We start from the raw sequence: 6,607 nt of genomic DNA on the forward strand, positions 1-6,607 counted from the left end.
TGTGGATTAACGCCTTGCCAAAGGAAACTAGACCCCGGTGAGATTCGAACACACGACCCTCTGTTTACAAGGCGAGAGTCAGAACCACTACACCACGGCTCTTTCTCTAGAAATAGTTTGGTTGAACCAAGGAATTACAAGCAAATCCTTGGTTGACTCTAGTGCTTATTTAGAGTTTTAACATACGTGGCAGGAGGGGAATAAGGGGGGGGGGGTGAGAAGTGTGTAGAGAAAGAGAGGGCTTTGTCTATTATCCCAACTTGTTAACCACTCCCCTTTGACCGATGTTATAAAAAAAACTGGCGTCGTTTTCTTTTTATTAACTAATCGGTATAAGATCGTGTTTTCTGTAACCGTACTCTTCTGAAATGGACGTTCTAAATTTCATCAATCTGACCCATGTGGGGGGTTGTCTCATACAGATCAGAATAAATAGAATACATTTTTTAAAGAACAATATTGGAATCTAGAGTATAACTATGGCACAAAATAACTGTTTTGTCTATCCGTCACCAAGTTAGAAAACTGACTTTTAACAGGTTGATTGCTTCGGTATATTGTGACCAATTTCCATGAAATATGAGTTTTACGATCCTTTTCTATATCGGGGAATTGTATTTTGCATTGAACTGTGGTTATTTTCGGTCTACCCGCGTTTATGAGATATACGATATACCAGAACTATTGTGAAAGACTAAAGTGTGTGGGGTGTTTTCAGTCCGCCATTTTTTCTTCTGAATTCTCGAAATTGTTGCCTCTTCATTATTTATTTCTACTTTGTAGCATTGTAGATTAAATGCCTTGCTCACGGGCATAGGTGCCGCGGCCGGGGATCGAACCCCGGACTTTCCATGCATAGCCAGGCGCCTCAGACCACTCGGCCACGGCACCTCCGTATACATTTTTTTTTGTTTTAAACAAGTTCACACCGAGTTACCAATAATGCATATAGCATTTCCGTTTATTTGAAAGCAGGATAAAAGAGCATTGTAGATTGAATGCCTTGCTCACGGGCATAGGTGCCGCGGCCGGGAATCGAACCCCGGACTTTTCCATGTATAGCCAGGCGCCTTAGACCACTCGGCCACGGCACCTCCATACATGATATATGTTATCGATTATTAAATTTATTTTTGGTGTTAACGATATTTTTGATAACCCATTTATTAGATCCTATTTCCACCTCTAGAAAGTATATAAATTAACACCCGAGTTTTGCTTGATTTAAGATTGAAAGCCAATATTGAAATGGAAGAAGAAAATGTATTAAAAAGATAGTAATGTCAAATGAATCTTTAGAAAAATAATGATTCACGTGGATTTCAATTTCATATACATTTTTTTTACATTTCTGTATCATAATACATGTTTTATTACAATGTCACATATTTTGTATCCTTTGTCTTTCGTATGTTATATTTCATTACAAAACTGTCTGGAAACTTTTTTTAATTTAAATTGCATACGGAATGTTTATTGTGTATCAATGAAATGATTCAAAATAAATTTATGAAAAACACATTTTTCAAACAAGTGCACACCAAGTTACCAATAATCATGATAATAGCATTTCCATTTATTTGAAAACGGGATAAAAGAGCATATGTATATATATATATATATATATATATATATATATATGTTTTTAAAAAACCAACGAGTGCACACCTAGTTACCAATAATGCATTTAGCATTTCCATTTATTTGGAAGCAGGATAAAAGAGCATTGTAAATTAAATGCCTCGCTCACGGGCATATAGGTGCCGCGGCCGGGGATCGAACTCCGGACTTTCCATGTATAGCCAGGCGCCTTAGACCACTCGGCCACTGTGGCCGTGTTATCGCTAATCGATTCCACCCGATTAGATGAAATGGCATGCCATTTTATTATTTTACTGATGATGCCAAGTACTTTGTATTTGTAGCCGATCTTTCTTTCTCATAACCGTGATAATTAACCCTAAGATATATACATGGTTAACAGTGTTAGTAAAAGTCCCTTTGAATCAACACTGTGCACGTAAACCAACGTTCTCTTATATGGCTCAATAGATTTCATTATCATATTTAAACAATAGCATCGTTAGAAAGAATATGAAGTGAATCGAAAGTAACTAGTAAGAATATAATTATGTTTGACAGAAGGGTTATAATAGGCTATAATTTAAGTACCGTAAAAAAATATATGTTAAAATCGAGAGGGTGGGACCGTGGAGTGCAAACTCAATCATCAGTTAAAGATAATCGTATTATCTTGCTAGATCGTTTTTTCTCACTTGCGAATTTTGGAAATAAGTATTCTTTAAAAAAAAAGTGATCTTGTCATTTCTCTCAAATAATCGAATGCTTCGTAAGCATATAATTAAGTGTTATATGCATCACAATCCTTGTCTCAGGTTTCCCTTACCTATCATAGGTCAAGGGGGTGAGAAGAGGTGGATGGCTTTTACTTCAGACGTTTCGTGATTTTATTGATAAAAGAGAGATTGCTTTGTACCGCCACAAAATGACTTTGATGAATTGTCGAGATGTCAAAGGTCAATCACATGACAACCTTGACAGCTGTCGGGTGACGTCATAATCTCGTTTCTCTTCTCTCTCTCTCTCTGTCTCTCTATTTCTAACTTCTCTTCAGAATAAGAAGGATCATTAAAGCCAGAGTCCATCCCAACAGCAAGTTAATTTAGATTTACGAAGAGATAAACATTGAAAATTACATCAAAACTTGATATTTGATTAAAATAAATAAGTCCCATGTAATTTTCAATTTTCGCGTTATTCCACAAAATAAAGTTACAGTATACTTAGACTAAATTATGCACAACAATGTTGGAATTCAAAAATGCATGGGAGAGCCAATGATCAGATGATATCACACACAAGATTATTCTATTGCGTTTTTATGAATTTAAAAAAGAAGCTCATGATTGAGTTGGATGGCAAAATAACGGTAATTCCACAAGTTCAAAAAACATAAGAACATGTTCGTATGACGCCTTTAGGATGAAAATTTGAAGAAAGAATAGTACTTTATGTAATAAGATACGATGATAGTCAGTGTGTGATGTCATCAGCTTCCTCATTTTCATACCTCCCATAATAATGAAACATCACTGTTTTTCTTACTTTCCAATTGATTCTGATATAGCGTTATGCTTGTTTAATTCGTCTTAACTTGGTGGTGAATTTCGCCTTTTCTTCTTATTTTACATCCGAATTTGATGAAATTTTCAGTGTTATCCTTGTTGGATATTTCTCTTTTTATTAAATCAAATATGTGCTGGGGTGGACTTGTCCTTTAAGTCAATCGTGTGGGTTGTGCAATCCAGAAATGCACGAGAAACATGTAACTTATTCTATTTTATTGTACAAGCCTGCGCGACTCGGGATTGTGTGAAATCAATACTTTGTTTTTCTCGTTTTTGTATGAAAACATGGCGGGCGGAACGCAAAACAGAAAACGAACCTTTATGAAAACATGGAGATATAAAATTCTGTAGAAAATGAGAAAGAAAAGAAAAGAACACAGTGTGTAAGGAAAATAGATTTCGAATTCATTGCATTTTTCAAAGATAGAGAAGAGGGGAGGTGGAGAGGAATAGAATACATGGATTGGAGAAAGGGAAGGGAAAGAGGGAGAGAGGAGAGAGAATGAGACATTATGAGAGAGGCGTGCAAGGGGAGGAGAAATGAGGGCAAGGAAGATAAACCATCGTTATAGGTCCATGGATAAACAGACAGAGACAGGAGAGAGTTACTGGGTTCATTTCATACCATTTCATTTCTAATAATATTATTTGGGTCTGTTACAACATCATGGACCTATTATAGGTCCATGGTTACAATAAATCTTACCCTATCTATGACAAGCAGAAAATTTTTGCGCCGTTACCATGAAATAGAAGTAAATAAAAGTCTATACGTATTCAATTAATTGTGACTTTTAGAAGGGTCAGTGAATAAACACGGTCTAGAAAATAACAACAAACCTCAGGTATGCCAAATACGGATTAGTGTCGTCTCAGCAAATGATTCTATACGTGCTGGCTGGAACACACCCCTGAGTTATCAAAATGAGCAGCCACTTAAAACCCCCTTCCAGATATTACATATTTCTTCGTGATATTATCAGGGCCAATAACGTACCTAACGAGGGGGGCAGGGTCACAACCCATGCAGGGGACGTATCCCTGCCCCCCTGACGATTCAAAACTGATCCAGAACGTGCCGCCCCCCCCCCCCCTCCTTTTGAGAAGCCCAATTAATTGATTTTTTATTTTTGGTTGAAGACTTTTTTTTGCTTGTCATTTTTTTTTCGCAGACGAAATATGAAATATCCTCCACAAAATTTGCCCCCCCTTTGGAAAATCCTAGGTACGCCAGTGATCAGGGCCAGTCTGTACTCTCAATAAATAATTTTCAATGAAATTGGTCCACTTTGGAGTGTAAATAGAGCTCATTGCTGTGGTAATGTAATGTTATGAACTTGACCGGTGTACATGGTCGGTTAGTTACCCCCAAATTTTATTTGTAGATTTATTTACACACGCTAGCACTTTCGATTACAAAATTACTTTCCACAGCGGCCCTAATGTAGAATCTGTTGGAGCCGAATTAAATCAGTAGTAAATATCACACGACGAATTTACTCTTCGATCGGAATAACCAAATTAAAAAGAACAAGTTGCCATTATTATGATATATCAAAATAAGCCGAAAGTGAGGAAAATGTTACTTTCTTTACAGTTTTTTTTAATATCCCAATAATTTCAATGAAATAATCAATGTTTTTTAATAAAGCATGATATTAAAATTAAGCATAACACATATCTGCCAAATCGATTCTGAAGTAGTGTAAATCCGTTCGAAACTATAGATGGCGTTGTTAGAGCACGGGGGCTTTTTCAATATTCAGTTCAATTGGTCTTCAAAGCCAAGTCTCGTTATTCGTTTGATGTTTTAATGTTCACGTCTCATGCTGTCGATGTTTTAGCTGTATTTGCTTAATATTAATAAATGACTTAATTGTATGCTGTTTGCATAAAATGATGGGATGATAACGCTGCTTTCAGCTCCAAACAGTGGCGTAACTACGGGGGGCATGTGCCCCCCCCTCCCATCGGCTGGGGAAAAAATGGGGAAAAGGAGAAAAGGAGGGAGAAGAGAAGAGAAACGTAGTGGAAAAGAAGAAATTATTGTCCATTGTTATATTATATGTTATTATTATATAATAAACATTTTTTTTCATATCTTTATGAAACATAATTTGCTCAGGCCCTGTGTCTTCATTGTTCCTCGTGCCCGCATTATTTGTTGAACGAGATATATAATCCTGTTGTACTAAAACCTCCCGTTTTAAAGTCAATATATACACCAAATATATTTCCTCGCACTTCGAGTTATTATTGTTTTATGTAGGGACATATTCTTCTTTTTCATGACTACTAAAAGTGATTGCCCCATTTTAATGTCTTATTATAAAACATTTTCTGTCGTGCTTACGTTCGCATTGGTGGACTGGTGAGATGTGTCTGCTCTTCATGAATTCCTAAAATCAGTCCTCAAAATGTCCCTTTTTATGATCTGATGTAAAATTTTGAAGCTCGCACTCCGCGCTCGCATCATTTTGTTAGTGAAATGATCTTAGTGAATTCCTACAAACAAGCCTTAGAATGCCCTTTTTCGGGTCTGAATTCCCTAAATGTTCAGCTCGCGCTTCGCGCTCGCAATATCTAATTATTGAAATGCGTATGATAATCATTATTACAATGACTACAAAAAAGTACTTCATGTGTTAAGATGTGATTCTAAAAGAAATTAGCAAGCGCTTGGCACGCGCAGTAGATGACTATGGTGAGATTTGTATACTTTTAATGGATTCCTTTGGGGTCAATATAAACAAAAGTTTCAACTCGCGCTTTGCGCTGGCATCATTTCGTTAGTGAAATACGTATGGCCTTCGTGAATTCCTAGAAACAAGCCTTTAAATGCCCCTCTTTATGTCCGAATTTCCTAAATTTTCAGCCGAGCTTCGCGCTAGCAATATTTGATTAGTGAGATTCGTATGTTAATCATTATTAAAATTTTAACGAAATCAGCAACGCTTGACACTCGCATTAGATGACTATAGTAAGGTATGTTTACTTTTAATGGATTCCTAATATATAGTCCTTAAAATGTCCTTTTGAGATCAATATATACATAAATTTCAGCTCGCACTCGCATTGTCTGTTTAGCGAGGCAGGTACGTATCATGATTACAAAAAATGCTTATAATGTCACTTTTTAGGTCTGAATATCGAAAATTTTCAGCTCACGCTTCGCACTCGCATTATTTGATCAGTGAGATACATATCCGTTTAATGGCACTGTCCTTAAAATATCTCTATTAGGTCAGTATATCTGGCAACTCTTCGTCTAAGAACCATTCGGTCCAATATCCAATCGGTCCAACCATCATTTCGTCTAATCGGCAGTTCGTCTATGACCATTTCGTCTCGTAACCAGTTGGTCTAATATCACGTATTTCGCTCAATTAAGACTTAGCCCAATTATACCAAATTGTATATGGACTAAATGGCTATTGGACCAACTGGTAATTAGACGA

Source organism: Lytechinus variegatus, chromosome 5 (assembly GCF_018143015.1).
Source record: "Lytechinus variegatus isolate NC3 chromosome 5, Lvar_3.0, whole genome shotgun sequence".
In the NCBI taxonomy this organism is placed as follows: domain Eukaryota; kingdom Metazoa; phylum Echinodermata; class Echinoidea; order Temnopleuroida; family Toxopneustidae; genus Lytechinus; species Lytechinus variegatus.